Source organism: Pinus tabuliformis, chromosome 3_2 (assembly GCF_031772625.1).
Source record: "Pinus tabuliformis cultivar Carrire ecotype Pingquan chromosome 3_2, CPIR1, whole genome shotgun sequence".
NCBI lineage: Eukaryota > Viridiplantae > Streptophyta > Pinopsida > Pinales > Pinaceae > Pinus > Pinus tabuliformis.
In genome coordinates, this window is record NC_142302.1 from 78,110,337 (window position 1) to 78,128,439 (window position 18,103).

The following is an 18,103-nucleotide window of genomic DNA, read 5'->3' on the forward strand; positions in this document are numbered from 1 at the left end:
CTCATCTGATTTCCTTCTCATGAGTCCTTATAACGACTTTCAGATGTTTGTTAAGTTCTGATATTTACTTTTTCTCCTTTTGTAATCGCAAGAACATTCTTTGTAGCAGAAAATGCTGTCGAAATTGCACTTAGTTGTGTGAATACCTGTCAGGAAAATCATGGAGATAGATTCCCAATGCCTGTCGTGGATAAGGGGAAGGCCTATAGAACCGTCGTCTCCTGTTTGTTCCTTTGGATAGTATAGAACACGTTACATGCAAAGTATAGTGCCGAATATTTTCGCAAATATTTGACTAGTAAAAGTACTTCTTCAACACTGCGAGAGTCTTATAGACTCCCATAATGCCCTGCTAGTTTCAAATAATGAGATATCCAAACTATTTTCTGCCGTCTACCTTGTGGTATGCAAATATTTCTAAGGGAGTATAGCGACTTGTCCTGTAGGTAGCTATCTGCATCAGAGTTACCCATGAGATACGAAACATGATACTCGTTATACTCCCCTGCCTCCCCCATCCACATATTGGGTTCGACATGTGGATCCTATGTGTACCGCTTTTGCGACACATGGGATACATGTCCTGTGCCATACTACTATCATATTTGCATGAGTGGTAAATGTGTAATTTTCACCACGTCACAGAGTTTCAAGCTTAACATACAGGGAAGTTGATTAAGTGATGATATATACCTTGCGTTTTTCCTGGGAGATAGTTGGTGATTGGGGATCCTCTCATTTCATCATAGTGATGATACGTATTGCCTCAATGGTTCATTTAATGACTCATCTTGATGCATGGGTTTTTCTTCATGGTTATACTTAATGTTTAGATGGTAATGGTGTTATACCCCTGGGTGTTGATTGATGATGATGACATGCTTAGGTGTTAATGATGTGATGTTGGTGGCTATCTTCACGCCTTTGGATCAGCTTGCATATGGTGCTAGTCTGTTGCCTTGCTTCATGGTATTGTTCCTTGCATGTGTGTATAGGTTAATGAGATACAATGCTTCTAAAGGAGCACCCTTGTACTTGAGATGTTATTCAATTTTATGATGAAATTTGATTAAATAGACAAACAATTTCATGGAGCACCAACCTCCTTGCCATGCTTTGGATTGCCCTAGGGTTTTGGTGATGATATGCTACTTGACTCTTGTATGAGGATTGTTCTAACTCCTTGGGTATCTATTGTTCTCCTATAGTGATACTTGAGGTGATAAAAATCTAATCTTGTAGAGCACTCACCTCTTTGCCACGTTTTGGAGAAACTTGAGGTTTATGCAAGCATTTGACATGGTTAGTGGCATCAACACCTCTTGGAGAGGACACCCTAGGGTTTTAAGTATCTATCATGGTCTTGTGATTATATTTGATAGAAAAGACTCTCAAACTTGAGGAGGGCCTTACTCTATCATGGATTTTCAACACGACATAACTTTCAGGTGGTTTTCAACCTATAGTTGGAGATGGATGACATAGCACCTTGTGTGAGAGCACCCTAGGGTTTGAAGTGTTTGTTGTGGCCTTATGGTGATATTATATGAGGTAGGCATGTACTTTGGGGGAGTGCTCCACTCCTTCATCAATTTCCAAGATTCATGCTATGATTGGAGGGGCCAACCCACATCATGTTGCACAAATTGACTCTATTTCTAGAACGATTGGCTTATTTCCTCTATTTTGAGGTTGAGATTGCACATTATGATTGCTATACAGCTCATTCTCATGGAATGCTCCTTTTCCTACACACATGTGTAGGCGTTTCTCATGGATTGAGGGTACTTACCATTGGATAGTAGTTGTTGCACATGTGCGGAGGTTGTTGGGATCTTTTGTTGACTTGGCCCAAGGTTTATGCATCTATTTTGTTCTAGTCAACCTCCTATCTTGAGATCCACTTCATCTACCTTGATCTATGGATGGACACTACACTTTGGAGCCATACATACCACTTGGAGGGTTTGTTTGCACATAGATTGAGGTTGGTTATAGCATTTACGGTTCACTCTACTTGAATGTTCCACTCTTTGAGGCATCTACTGCACTCCTTTCCATGGTAATGATGAGTGCTTCTTTTGAGGCCTTCTTCACACATATCTATGACACTTTGTTGAGGATGTCCACATATGGAGTATCTATTTGATTTTCCACCACTACTTCTACCTTGGGATGGTGATACATTGCCACTTGGAGATCTATTAGTACATAATTCGTCACACTGCATGGGTAACTTGGTCATGGAGGTCACATGTGTGGCTAGATATAATGATTTGGTCCTTCTAATGATGACTTAGTGATGGATCTAGACGATGAGATTATTTGTACACATCCCTTGCTACATTCTTGAGGTTGTTTTGTTTTCTTCATTTTTGCTTCACTCATGGGGGGCATTTCTAGGAGATTGCACCTAGTTGAGGACTACTTTATCATTTTTTGGAGCCTAGGCGTGGTCAATCCCTCAACCAAAGATGGTGCCCAACTACTTAGTGTTGGAATCATGATTGTCATTAGACCAAAACCCATAGGCATTCGTCTCCGCTACAATCGCCAAAGTTAGGATCCATGAGAGGTGGTTAATGCATGTTGCGAAACACATAGGGAGTGCTAAACCCAATGTCCAACAATCTCCCCCCCAATGTGAGTTGGGTGAGTTTCAAACTTGAGACCTATCGCTCTGATACCACTACGATTGTCGTTAGACCAAAACCTGTAGGCATTAGTCTTTGCTACAATCGGTAGAGTTAGGATCCACGAGATGCATTTAGTCCATGTCGCGAAACACATGGGGAGAGTTGAACCCAATGTCCAACAATTAGCATTATTTTGGGGATATGGTTGTAACTAACTGCATATTTTATGATTGTTTGACTTGTCTATTAGAGTTCGGTAGATGAGAGCTTTCGTTATATTGTTTTTCTAGAATAGTTTGTTGTAACTTCTTGGAGGAAATTGCAGATCTCAAGTAAATGCTGGTTACATTTAGTAAGCAAGTTGTAGAGATGATTATTTTATGGGTATTTCTAGTTGGATTAATGGATTTAGCCAAAGAAAAGAATATTTTTTTGTAAAGGGAATTAAAGTTGAAACCTATATAAGGGTTTACTGTTCATTTGTAAGTGGGATTTGGTGAGCGAAAGAGCTCCCAGGCCATGGAATAAGGGGTGCCTTATTTTTTCTAAGTAATAACATATTGCATGTACAACTTTCTTAATGTATTGTAGATATTATCGGTGTGTATAGTGGAGACTTTTTCTTATCATTGTAATGTCAAGATTCATTTGGAAGCCATAGAGGAGCAATGTTGCTACATTGGAGGATGTTATCATATCATTTTCATCACTTTGTATTAAAGAGAAGAAATTCATTCCCTAGATGTCCTTTGTGAGTGAATGCATAATTTCCATGTTTAGGAATGGCCACTTCTAGATTTACTTGGTTGTGGAGCTCCCTATAGGGTGTTCTTTCCCTTCATAAAACTTATCATATCTTGTTTGGCAAAATAGGGCTGCTATAGGGCACATCACCTTGGCTGCTTATATCCCTTAATTTCTATTGAAGAATAACCCTTTGAAGTTGCATGCATGACCTAATTGTGAAAATTCCTAGGCTCAAGGAACCCCTACTACAACAAAACTAAATTTACTTCTCCTACTTGATTTTAATATATATTATCAAGTTATTTTATGAACACTGAAGTAAATTACTTTTGCAGCCTACACTATAAATTTGATTACATGAAACAGAAAACTGAGCAAAGAACAAGATACATAGGAAACAATTATTTTTGGACAAAATAGTCCTCGGAAAAACCCAATGTGGGAAAATCGGTGTAGCAGCTTTGAGGGTTTTATATTATTAAGAAGTAGTTCTGAATATAATGTTGGTTGCCCTCCCAGCAAACCAGTGATAGAGAAAAATATAATGGCAGAAAACTGAGTGAGATTACCTCACTTCACCAGGCAGATTCTGGTTGATCTGGCAGCAGAAGTGGCTAACCCCGTCTATCTATGCATTGGCCCTGCGTAGGCATTGCGTTAGCCTTACAAGTTTTGTGTCAGCCCTGCGCTGTCTCTTCTACCTTCTACGTCAACCTTCCCGGCTGTTCCGGCAGTTCGCCGACAGTTTCCGGATTTTTGCGTGAGGGCAGATTCACTTCTGCGCTGGCCCTTTTGGCTTTGCGCCAAGCCTACGTGGGCCCAGATTGGCCCAACGTCAATCCTTCTAGTTGCTGCGCTGCCTCCACTAGTGTCTCTCCAATTCTCTGTCCAGTATTCACGAACTATCCATGCCCCTCTGTTGCAGAATGATCACTCAATTCGAATTCTCAGCTTCCTAGCCCCAGAAATCAAACTCCAAATCAATTCGTTCTCTCCGTGTGTATTTCTAAATGAACCTCAAGCCTACTTCTTATACTTTTCTCGTTGAGACTTCAACAACCGAGATTAAGTCTCTAATCAACGACTAATATTAAAACTTGATTTGATTTGCTTTCTAGAACATTCTCACCCATATTTTGATTAATACCCATTAATACTTTAATTTTCCTAAGTTTAGACTTAGGAACCCCATTAAAAATATTAATTATTTTAATAAAATACAATCTGGGTGGAATTTCACCAAAAGATTTCTGGGTTCTTTAGAGCTCACGTGCCTTAGCCTCTCCACCAATTAGCATGGCTACATCACATTCGATGCTACCAAAAACTAACACTCCCTCTTAGCGAGGAAAGTGCTCTAGCAATAATGTCCAATTGTATGTTGCTTTGTTTCTGAAGCATCTCCTTTCTGCATTGTCGCTGCCACCAACACTGTGTTGTTGTTGCTATTGTACTACTGCCCATGACACTGCCACTGTTGCATCTGTACTACAGCTCCCTCTGCATCTGCTGCTAACATTGCCACTACTAGCTCTGCATTATGTCATTTTCCAATTGTTGTTGCTCAGCAAGGGAAAAGTATCCAAAATTTCTAAACTAACTGTGTTCAGCATAATACCATGAGTGTTGGAATCTGACTGCTACAAATCTCTAACCCTCTAAATCTTCTGCGTTGTTGCTGACGTCTACATTGTGCCATTTGTACTGCTGCCAACCTTGCTCTGCGTTGATTAGTCTCTAGTCTTAGGCTACTACATCTGTCTCTCTAAACAATCCACTGCACCATCTGACACTAAGTCCATCTAGCTACTGCTGAATCTTGGGCTCCTGTAGCAAGGAATTGATCCAAGAGGTGGACTCCTCAAGGATCCTGCCCACATGTAGTCTGCCGACTATAGTTCTATATCGCCTCATTACCTTCTTGGAGATTCGTGGGCACTCATGGAAAACTCATCTTTGTCAATTTTTGTTGGAGTAGCCTCATGATCATGTTTCTCATCCTTATCCTTTTTCTTCAAAGGACATTAGGATGCAAAGTAGCCCATCTTGCCACATCTGAAACATTTCACCTTCGAAATTTCCTTCTTCCGCTTCTCCTTCTGTTGTCCCTTTGATGCTAGAGTTGCATTCTCCTCCTCTTCCTTGGTCTTTGTGCCACTCCCATTGTTGCCATTGAGGTTGACCTTAACCAGATCCCTCCTTGATTCTTCCTGTTGAAAAGCTGCCCACATCTCTTCCCATGAAGGTAGTCTTTCCCTGCCCAATATACTTTGGACGAAGACTTGCCATTCATCTGAGACTCCATTCAGGGTCGTCCTTACCATCGCAGTAGACTGAGGAGTAGACCCCACTGCAAAAAGTTGGTCTCTAGTGTCCTGAAGACGTTGAAGATAGGAGTTAACCCCTTCTCCCTTCTACATCAATGTCCGTTGCAACTTTTGTTCTAAGTACATCTTTCGTTGTTTGGAAGAACCTTCATACAGTGGAGACAAAGCTTCCCACATCTCTTGAGCTATATCTTTTCCCTGCAAGTGTGAGACCACGTGATCTCGAACTCCATTGAGTATGAACCTCTTCGCCTTCCCCTGCTCGGCCTTGTACTTCTTCTTTTGCTCATTGTCAATGGGAACAACCACAACACTCTTGACATAGGCTTCGAGATTGTACTCCTCCAGAACAACTAAGATTATGGTCTTCCATATGACATAGTTGGAAGCTCTGTCCAACCTGTCCTGATCTCTGAGCCCATGCGATGCTATCTCAACCAGACTGTCGAATTGACTCCTCTGGTCACTGCTTTCTGGTGAGTGAAAAATTTGAACTTTTGGCGAGAAATGTCCTCTTAGGAGAAAATTCCCCTTCTATGTGTCTTCCCTCTTTTTCAACAGATTTTTGGCTCGGAAAAAACTGCATCCTTCAAGCGCTGCGCTGCGGGTCTGCGTCACTCCCTCTGCTTCTACAAACTCACGAACTGGAAACCGTACCTCTCTATCGACTCTCTCAGAGAGAGATTCCTCAGAATCTCTACTTCCCAGTAGGGACTGCACAATCCTTTCAAGGGGATTCTAATTGCTACCAAATGCGGCTATTGGCCTCTCTACTCAGCGCTGGATCTACTCTCCCTGTTTCAAAATCAATCCTCTGATACGATGTGAAAATTCCTAGGCTCAAGGAACCCCTACTGCAAGAAAACTGAATTTACTTCTCCTACTTTATTTTAATATACATTATTAAGTTATTTTTTGAATACTAAAGTAAATTACTTCTGCAACCTACACTACTTTAAATTTAATTACATGAAACAAAATACTGAGCAAAGGGCAAGATACATAGGACATAGTTATTTTTGGACAAAATAGTCCCCGAAAAGACCCAATGCGGGAAAACCGGTGCAACAGCTCTGAGGGTTTTATATTATTAAGCAGTAGTTCTGAATACAATGTTGGTTTCCCTCCCGGCAAACCAGTGGCAGAGAAAAATATAATGATGGAAAACTGAGTGAGATTACCTCACTTCACCCAGCAGATTCCAGCTGATCCGACAGCAGAACTAGCTAACCCCGACTATCTCTGCATTGGCCTTACGTAGGCCCTACATCAGCCTTGTGATGTCTCTTCTGCCTTCTGCGTCAACCTTCCTGGTTGTTTCACCATTTCCCCGACAATTTCTGGCATTCTGCGTGAGCGCAACCTCACTTCTGCGTTGGCCCTTCTGGCTCTACGTCAGGCCTACGTGGGCCCATATTGGCCCAACGTCAGTCCTTCTAGCTGCTGTGCTGCCTCCACTAGTGTCTCTCCGCCTCTCTGTCCAATATTCCTGAACTGTCCCTGCCCCTCTACTGCAGAATGATCACTCAGTTTGAATTCTCAGCTTCCTAGCCCCAGAAATCGAACTCCAGAACAATTCGTTTTCTCTGTGTGTCTTTCTAAATGAAGCCCAAGCCTCCTTCTTATACTTTTCTCGTTGAGACTTCAATGGCCGAGATTAAGTATCTAATCAATGGCTAAGATTAAAACTTGACTTGATCCACTTTCTAGAACATTCTCACCCATATTTTGATTAACACCCATTAATACATTAATTTTCCTAAGTTTAGACTTAGGAACCTCATTAAAAATATCAATTATTTTAATAAAATACAATCTGGGTGGAATTTCGCCAAACGATTTCTGGGTTCTTTAGAACTCATGTGCCTTAGCCTCTCCACCAATTTTCATGGCTAGAGCACATCCGATACTACCAAAAACTAGCACCAATAGCCTAAGCAGCTAAAGAAATTGGTCTTCCCTTGCATCCACCACATAGAAATACAAAATCCATATATATATATATATATATATATTGCTAAACTCTCTCTTTCTCCCTCTATATACTACACACATTAAGCTTATTTAACAATAAGGAAGCCCCCTAGGCTAGGTTCATCCAATTTTACCTAGACTAAAGTGAGACAGGTAAATCTACTTAGGTGATAGAGGGTAGCTTGCTTAAGTTCCCCTTGGGCTCTCACACTTGTGATTTGGATTTTTTCACCAAGTGAGAACTTAGGAGGTAATACAAGGCACTAAAATGGAAATCTGGGATTTCAAATGTGTTATAAGGTGTGTTTCATCTAAGAAATGATTCACCTTCCATTTCAACTAAGAAATATTCACCATTTGAGCGAGGCAAAGACTATATGCAATTAACTTATTTATTGAGGTTCTTAGCATTTGATAGAAGACAAATTCTCATTTCACTTACGAAATTCTTCTTAGAACATACCACATTTTGTATTTTCCATTGGATTTACATATATAGTGTTAGCTTTTGTAGCATCAGACAGGTGTTTTAGTCTCGACTTTGGTCAGAGAGGCTAAGGAACACAAGATCTCTAAAACCCAATTTTTTTTCAAGAGAAAACACCTAGAGATGGCTCAATTACGTTAATTAATCAATAACTAAATATTTCCTAAGTCTAACTTAAGAAAAGTGATTAATTAACAGTAATTAATTGAGAAAGGTGAGAATTCTCTAGAAACTCACAGAGATTGAGTTAGAGATGATCTTAGCCGTTTATGGGGATCTAATCATGGTTGTTGGTTCACCAACTAGAGATTATAAGAGCAACTCAATAGGTAGATGGAGAATACACCAGTAGAGCGAGTTCCTTGGTAAAACCCAGTTGCAAAGATCGAGCAAGGGAGAGAAGTTTGAGCTAGAAGGGACGCAATAGTAGAAACATAGTAGCATCAAAGGTTTTGGAGGAGATTTCCAGTTTCGGAAGAAGCAACTGAGATAGGCTGAGTTATTCTATAGGAGGTTGTGCAAGGGCTTGCACATAGCCTCAAAGAGGCAATTTGATTCAACTGAGCAAGATATCAATTCAAGTGTTAGAGGCTAGGATTTTCACCGGAGGGCTAAGTGAATCATTTCCAAAGGCATCAATAGGCAGGATGTCTGATTCAAAGGCAAATTCGGGTAGTGCATGTGAGACACTATGCAGAGCCTATGTAGAGGGTGACGAAAAGATTCCCAAGGGCCAGTTTTTGAGGCCAAATTAAGCCAAGATTGCTTGTGGAGAGAGAGAAAGTCTCTCAAATAATCTTGCCAGTGATTTCTCAGGAGAGGATTACCAGTTTGGCATCCAAATAATTGTACTTGGATTTTGTTGTCAATAATAATAATAAAACCCTCATTTGTTGCACCAGTTTTCCCACATTGGGTTTTTCTGGGGACATTTGTCCAAAAATAATGGTGTCATTTTTATTGTGTGTGCTCTATTTTCTTAGTTCCGGATTTATTTCGGCAATGTATTTTTATTTTGGTGAAAATTGTAGTATTGATTTTATTTGTTGTCTGTCGTAGCAAATAAATTGCACTTGATGAAAATAAGTTAGAGGAATAATTTCCAATTGTTGCAATAGAGTTGAAAATTTCACATGGTATTGAAGTAGTCTTGAACACAGATTAGGAGCTCATAAGCAAGGAGGAAATTTGTGTAAGTTCAAAGGGAGTTCTGCATCAATATTGCCAGTGTTGCGTAGAGGGCTTGCAAAACAGTTCGAATTGTTGGGAAAGGGTTTGATTTCTAGCTGCAGTTGAAGGAAAAAATCATACAAGCCAGTAGTAGTCCCAATAGGTAGTGGTATTTCCAAGAAGCAGTTCCAGTGAGAAGATCAGTGAGTTCGTTGAGAAAATCTGAGCGCAGTGATTTTGCAGAAATTTTTGCAATAACATATCAATGTTGGGTTGAAGAGAAAAGCACACACAAAGAAATTTCTTAGAGAGTTTCCAGATCTAGTTGTTAGGAGAAAATTCATGATTTTCAGTTGTCGTAAGTTGTAGCAGTTTTGCCAGCTAGCTAGTGCAAGCTTCAAGAGTAATAGATAGGGTGTCAGATTCTATAGAAGGACTTCCGGAAGGTTGAGCGAGTTGCCTAGTTGAGGTAGCAGGCAGTGTGAGTGTCGAAAAAGGACATCCAGAGGCAAACAGTTATAGATCTACGCATTCTAGAAGGGAGTGCCAGTAATAGAGGTCGACCAAGAAAGGGAGAATATTCTTGTTTATTCTCAAGTCTATTTAAGTATTGCAGATTTTGCAACTTTCCAGAGATGGAAGTACGAGATTGCCAAAGGAGGTCGTATGATTTATCCAGAATGCAAATCTGGGCAGCAGATCGACTTCTAGTTGTCGAAGACAGGTGCCGAAGGAAGTGCGAGTTACAACGCGAAGAAAGGTCCCAGTAAGGGACAAGGCTTGAAAAGAGGTAGTGGGGCACCATATCCAGGTGGAGGAGGAGTATGAGACACCAATGTGCCAGATGGGTAGGTTCCAATGCAGATCCAATAAGGAGATTAGTTAGATCAATTCCAGTTGTTGCAGCAGGACCATCACCTTTGTTACACAAGGTCACAGTATCACAATAGTAGGATTCAATGTCAGCAAATCTAGTTGTAGTGACATGGGTAGTGTGAATTGCTCAATTGCAAGCTGCAGGTGCAGTTCCAGCTAGAAGATTCCAGTGTAGAGCTACATAGTCCAATTTCCAGTGCAGGAGGATAGTGAGAGTTTCCAAGAGGGAGCAAAGATATTTCCCATAAGGAGATTGAGATGTAGAGGGAGTCTAGCTTTAGAGGGAGCAACCCTATGGAAGCTAGTGTTTCAGGATCTAGGGAGATCAGACTCATTATTGCAGCAACAATATAGAGATAGCAGCAAAGCAGTAGCAGCACTAGTATAAGTAGATCAGAGTTTAGAGTTGCAGAGACTTGGGCAGGGTCCATAGAGGAGCAACAAAAGTTGCAGTTTACTCCTCATATGGATCATTACCCTTGCTATAGGGGCCCACAATATTTAGTAGCAATTGGATTAGTGTGAGCATGGCACAGTCAAACCTTGAGGGTTAGTTGCAGAACTAGTTGCAATCAGATGTTGAGGGGTGCAAAGCAGTTGCAACGGATTCAGTTACTCAGTAGACAATGCAAAGGCTAGTTATAGTCAGAGACTTAGGAGACAGTTGTAGCGAGAAGGGACACAGTTGATTCAGAGTTCTCAGTTGCAGTAGCTTGATATCAGTTGCAGCACATAGCAAAGTTGGCAACTGTATAGGTTGTACAGTACAGTGTCAACAACAATGCAGATGCAGGTTGGTTCAACTAGAGAGTGGCAGATGAATCGGAGTATGCGCAATGGTTGGTGGGCAGTGGCAAGTTGTCACAGATTTCAAACATCAGCAGTGTATGAGAGGATGTTATGAGACAGAGATAACACCTTCCTCGCTAAGAGGGAGTGTTAGTTTTTGTAGCATCGGACAAGTGTTCTAGTCTCGTCTTTGGTTAGAGAGGCTAAGGAAAACAAAATCTCCAAAACCCAGAAAAAAATTTCAAGAGATAACACCTAGAGATGGCTAAATTAAGTTAATTAATCAATAATTAAATATTTCCTAAGTGTAACTTAGAAAAAGTGATTAATTAATTGAGAAAGGTGAGAATTCTATAGAAACTCACACAGGTCGAGTTAGAGATGATCTTAGCCGTTGATGGGGATCTAATCATGGACATTGGTTCACCAACAAGAGATTATAAGAGCAACTCGATGGGTAGATGGAGAATACACCGGTAGAGCGAGTTCCTTGGCAGACCGAGCTACCCAGTTACATAGATCGAGCAAGGGAGAGAAGTTTGAGCTAGAAGGGACACAACAATAGCAACAGACATTATAGAGGAGATTTCCAGTTCCAGAAGAGGCAGCTAAGAGAGGCTGAGTTATTCCATAGGAGGTTGAGCAGGGGCTTGCGTAGAGCCTCAAAGAGGAAATTCGATTAAGCTAAGTAAGAGAGCAATTTAGGTGCTAGAGGTTGTGATTTTCATCGGAGGGCCAAGCGAACCACTTCCATAGGAATTAGTAGGCAGGATGTCTGATTCAGAGGTGGATTCAGGCAGTGCATGTGAGAGACTGCACAAAAATTGTGTAGAGGGTGACACAGGGATTCCCTGGGGCCAGTTTCTGAGGGCAAATTGGGCCAGGTTTGCTTGTGGAGAGAGAGAAATTCTCTCAGATAATTTTTCCAGTGATTTCTCGGGAGAGGATTGTTAGTTTGGCATCCAGATTATTGTACTCAACTTTTCTTGCTATGTATAATAATAATAAAACCATCATCTATTGCACCAGTTTTCCCACATTGGGTTTTTTAGGGGACATTTGTCCTAAAATATTGTGTGTGCGCTCTATTTTCCGAGTTCTAGATTTATTTCCGCAACGTATTTTTATTTTGGTGAAAATTGCAATAGTGATTTTACTCATTTTTTGTCGTGGCAAATAAACTGCACTTAATAAAAATCAGTTAGAAGAATAATTTCCAGTTGTTGCAATAGAGTTGAAAATTTCACATATAGTGTCAATATGATAGTTATCAATCTCATCATCATGTTTCAAATTTTCAACTTTCATTATATGTAATGTCCCTTTCCAGGAGGATCAATTTAATTGTTCATTTTCACTCGGAGAGAGAAAAAAGCAACATTAAAAGGTGAAATGAATAATTAAATTAATATGAGTTATACAAAGAAAATCCATGGTAATTTGATGAACCATGGTATTTGTTGAAGAATGTAACTAGTGTCGGTCTTCATAATTGTATTTGAGTCATTAAGTAATGTATTTGTCAAAAGAAAGAAAATAAATTTTATTATTATATAAATTTACTTTTTAAAGCATGGGTTTCATGCTTGGGTCAATTGTTTATACGTCAAAGCCTCCATTATAGTCTTATAGGGTTTATGTCAAGTGTCCTTGTCCATGTCATAATGTAAAAGACCCTTCTTGGTCTTCATATGTCAAGAAATAAATTTATTTTTTATGTAAACTAAGTCTTCTAGGCCTCCTCCACCAAGTTGGCCTCAAATTGGACAAGTCAGCCTAATTGAGGGGGAAAAACTCACTATATATTGGAGCTACTTGACCTCATTTGGAGCACATACTCAACAGTTCGAATTGCAGTATCTGGGAGCAAAAGAAGTGCAAAATTCAAGAAGGAAAAAAGTGGAGAAAGAGGTCATCATCCAACTAAGAAAGTCAAAATTCTCTCTCTCTCTCTCTCTCTCTCTCTCACACACACACACACACACATGTGAAGTTGTTGGGTTCCTGGAAGGGTTGAAGTTGCAGTACTATAGCTGGGCCGAAATTTTCGAGTTGTTGGGGGCCAAAATTCTGGGTTGTTGTTGGGTTGAGGTTGTTGGACAAGAAGAGGTTACTGTAATTTATTGAATCGTATTGGAAGGCTGACTTGGTGGAGGAGGAAGGTCTTTTGGTCTAGGGTCTTGGTCTATCTCAACTTGAATTTTCTAGTGGAAGAGTTTGATTGGGTTTTCCCCTATAGAAGGGTTTTAGCCCTGGCTAAGTGCCTACATCTAGTGCCATTGATCTTCGTGTTTTGTTTTGATGATTGCTTGATGAAACAAATATAAAAGAAGAACATAGAAATTTAATAAGAGCACAAGGATATCACAAGTAATAAGAACACAAGGTTATCTTTCTGCCTTTCCGATTTTCTAACATCATATCAAAGCTAAGGTGAAGAAGAAGGAAAAAGACAGACTAAAGATCTATTGAAAAGAGAGATATAAGAAAAGGGTTTTAAGGAAAGGTCACAAAGAGTAGAAGATAGCAATATGACAAACTCAATGAAGGGAGAAAACAAACTAGAAGGAGCCTCCAACTACAATGCATGGAAAAAGAGGATAGATCTTATCCTTGCTAAGCACAATGTGTTGGACCTTGTTCAAGGAAAATTCAAGAAGCCTACAGATGAAGCCAAGAAAGAGAAGTTCAAAGAAACCGAAATATTGGCCATGAATCTAATTGTAGATGGATTAAAGGAAAATCTTATTTCATATATATCCAACATAGACTCCACTCAAGAAATGTATGAGGCTCTCTCCAAATTGTTCACCATCAAGAACATTGGTCAAATAGAAAGCCTCAAGAATGAACTAAGGACAATAAAGATGACAAGAGACGATACTGTATCATCATACTTTGTAAGTATATATAGAATAGGTGATGAACTCCAAGCAATAGATGAATTTGTACCAGAAAAGGAGCTTGTAATTGCTACCCTTCTAGGACTACCAAAATCCTGGAGTGCTTTTGCATCAAGAATCAGCAGTTGGAAGGATACTCCAACATTCGAACAAATATGGAATGCATGCAGTCAAGAAGAAACCCAAATATCATTAGTAAACAATGAGAAGGGGGATGAAGAAGACAACGCCTCTAATGCCTATTCCGCTTATCATAAGAAGGGAAACTTCAAGAAGTTTAAAAGACCAAAGAAGAAAGTTGACCTATCCAAGATTGAATGCTACAACTGTCATAAGATGGGTCATTACAAAACTAAATGTTTTGGGAATCCAAGGAATAAGAAGAGAGATAGGGAACAAGAAAATATTATTGATGAAGCTCCATCTAAGAAGATCAAGGCTGAAGAATCGAAAGTGAAAGAATTATACTATTAAGTCCTCTCTTACATATCCTTCTTAGTCTTGTATTGTTTTCCTTTATGTTTTGATTTCTAGAGCTTGTAGGTCTAATATGTTAGAACATTTTTGTATTATTTTTAAGTTGTAGGTATCCCTCAGAAAGATTGGATTAAGAGGGATCCTTCATCATTTTACCAAAAGATAAGTATCTTGTTCCTTGTTTCCTCTTTTATGTTTGGTTTCCTTCTCATATCAAAATTTGTTTGTATTATATGCTAATAACCTTTTATATTTTCCTTGGTTAGGAAAGCTTGCAAAATATACAAAGGTTATGGAGGAAACTTCAAAGGAAGACTTGAATCAAGAAGGAAGTTCTGTTGCAAAAGAAGCTCTTCAAGAATTGATGTTCTACAAGGTTTGTTAAAGAACAACTCAAGGTATGTCTTAGACTATAAGTTTTGTTATAATGTTCTCTTCATGTAAAAGGTACGATCATTCTTGTTTTGAAATTTGCTTTATATTACTGACATCATTATGTCTAGGTTTTTGAATCTTAAAGATTCTTGTTAGGGAGATTAATCATTAGATTGAATCTACCCTCATTATATTATCTTGTGAAACCCTAATGTTTAGGGTTCACCGTAAAACCCTAGTATTTTGGTGCTTAGCGTGTGTTAACAATAATATTGAAACCCTAGTCCTCTTAGGGTTATCGATAAAATCTAGAACCTATGATGAAAACTTTATTCTTTTAATGTTGAATTGTTAGGGTTTTGATATTGTTTTAGCAAAAATCCTAGTCTTTTAGGGATTTGCTGTTATTTTCCAAGTTATAAACCAAAACCATAGATCTTTAAGGTTTTGACAAGTTATGGTTTGTTGTTAATGTCTAGGTTACAAAGTTGAAACCCTAGGTATTAGTAATCTTCCGCTAGGTATGTAATCTTCCGCTTAATCAAAACCCTAGATTGATTAAAATTGTTGTATCGATGTTTGTGTCTTGGGTTTACCTAGTAGATATTGATGTGAAATACATCATAGATATGTATATGCAAGTATGCTAACTTGATTGTTTATACTCATGTTTTAGTTTGTGAAATCTAGGGTTTGTAACAAAACCCTAGTAGAGATTGATACTCTCGGATATGGTGATATCGTTTCTCAATGTGATTTAGTTTTGATGATAAAATCTAAGATTTACATGTCAAGATGGCTGATTTGAAGTGCTACCTCTAAGCTTCCATTCTGACTAGAATACCGAAATTTGTTGTTGTCACCACTTGTAAATGTGTCATGCTGTTGGAGGAAAATGCGCTCGGAGCTCTGGCGATCCCGCGCCCTGCTGCCTCTCTGATCTGATCCCTCTACGTGCCGGCGCCTGGCAGCGCTGCTGCTAGGCTGCGCCCTCCCTCTTTTGTCCCCCTACACGCCCGGGGCCTCCTGCCCTCTCTTTTCTCTGGGCCTCCTGCCCTCCCCCTTTCACGGGGCTTCTGCTGGAACACCGGCTGTGCAGTAACCATGCCTGCACTGGATCCTCCCTCTCAGGATCAGGAAGATCTGGAAAAGTCCTTTGCTTCGCTAATCCCAAAGAATACTTCGGGAAAAATCCGACCTACAGCTTCAAGGTTCATCAAAAAACTGGATGAAATCCCGGAAGTCTCGCTCCCTCCCGCCCTCCCGAGGAGAGCTGTTGTTGCCTTGGCAGAACGTGGCCTGGTAGGCCAGTTTACGGGATTATGGCCTTCTCCTCGCACTGTCCAACGTTGGGTAGAGAGGAACTGGAACTCGATGGTCCAAGGAAAGATAGCAATAAGGTTCTGTGGGAGAGGGTTTTTCACCTTTCTCTTCGAATCAATGGAAGACCGAAATCTCATCTTCAGAAATGGCCCCTACTTTATGGATACCAGAGGCCTTTACCTTAACAGATGGACCCCTGATTTTGACCCGGAGATGGATGTTCCCAACGCTGTCCCTGTTTGGGTTCGCCTTCCCCACCTGCCGCTTCACTGCTGGGGAGATGAATCAGTGAAAGCCATAGGGAACGCCGTGGGGAAATATATTGACAGATCGGAACCAAAGGAGAACATGCACGCCTGTGCACGGATATGTGTAGAAGTTGATCTGGGAAAAGGACTGCCGGAAGCAATCAAACTAAAAGTCGACCAGTGGACGCACATACAGCAAGTGGACTACGAGCAGTTGCCTTTCAAGTGCAAGGTATGTCATGAATATGGGCATTTTGCCAATAGATGTAGCAAATCTAAATCAAATGTTTCTGATATCAATGTTGAAGCTCCGGAGGAAGCATGGGAAATAGTCAAGAAGAAAAAATCAAACCCCCCTCAAGGAACATTCCCAAAGATCCCCTCTGAAACCCCCACCCCCCCCTCCCAACCCTCTGGATCTGGCCCTTCCTTCCCTTCATCCTCCAACCCTTTCGAAACTCTGTCTGCAGAAGAACCCCCATCCCCTCCCCCTTCCCCGAGAGGTCCCAAGGTAACCCCTACCTCTCCTCCTCCAACCTCCCCTCCCCCAACTGTAGAAAGAATTCTAACTAGGAACAAGTCAAAGGAAAATAGCACCTCCACTGACCCTCCCAGAAAAGTCGGAAGGAAATCTAACAAAGAGATAAGGGATGAGAACGCTGCAAAAGAAATGGCCACAGGGACCCAACAGCCAATGGACACATATCTAGATAAGACCAAAGGAAGCGGAGAGAAGATGAAAGAGAAAAGCGGGGCCCACAACAAACAAAGTAAATGATGATTTTGGTCTCTTGGAATTGTAGGGGGATGGGCTCCTCCCTAAAAGCAAATGCAGTCCGAGACCTCCTCAAATCAGAACATCCAGACATTCTCCTACTCCAGGAGACCAAAATCACTGAACAGGAATTTCAAAACGGCATGAAAAGAAGCAGAATTTATGAAGGAATAGCATCAAGTGCAGCTGGTGCCTCAGGAGGCATAGGGACAATTTGGGACAAAAATAAATGGAAACTTAAAGATCACAGGCAGAACAGATGGTGGATAAGATCAGATATGCAAAATATAGCTTCGACAGAAGAGTACACAATTTATAATGTATACGCACCCCCCCATTTCAGAGAAAAAGCCTCTTGCTGGGAATCAATCACCTCAGACCTAATGACTGCTCAAGGAAGGAACATCTTCTTGGGAGGCGATTTGAATTTAATAAGGAATGCTGAAGAGAAGATGGGAGGGAACTTCTACGCAGACTCCTCAAGAGATGCACTAGAAGAAATCATTCAAGTCCACAATCTGGTGGACATTCCACCGCAAAATGGGTGTTTCACATGGACAAATAAGAGAACAGGCAAGAATAACATAAAAGAGAGGCTGGATCGTATTTTGGCACAAGAGAGAATAGTGGCCAATTTCCCAAGCATTCAAAGCTCAATTATTCAAGGCTATATATCAGACCACAAACCAGTGGTTTTGAAACTGGACAAAGGGAAGAATATGGGACCGCTACCTTTCAAGTATAACAGAGCCTGGGACAGCAGTGATGATTTCAGAACCTTGATAAAAGATCATTGGGCAATAGAAATCTCGGGCTCCCCTCATTACATCTGGGAAGCCAAGCTCAAGCTCCTTCGGATCGCCATCAAGCAATGGGCAAGAAACCACGCAAAAGAAGAAGACAAAAAAAAAATCGATCTCCAAATAAAACTAACACAGTGGAACCAAGAAAAGGAAAGCAGACAAGACACTGAAGAGGATCAAGTTAAAGAAAACG

At 40.4% G+C, this 18,103-nt stretch overlaps 1 protein-coding gene across 5 annotated transcripts in view; it reads left to right on the forward strand.

Annotated features, from left to right (window-relative positions):
- The window catches only part of LOC149179936 (ras-related protein RABC1-like), a 510,646-nt gene that overhangs the window by 125,474 nt on the left and 367,069 nt on the right, over positions 1-18,103 (forward strand). The gene's annotated exons all lie outside the window — the stretch shown is intronic.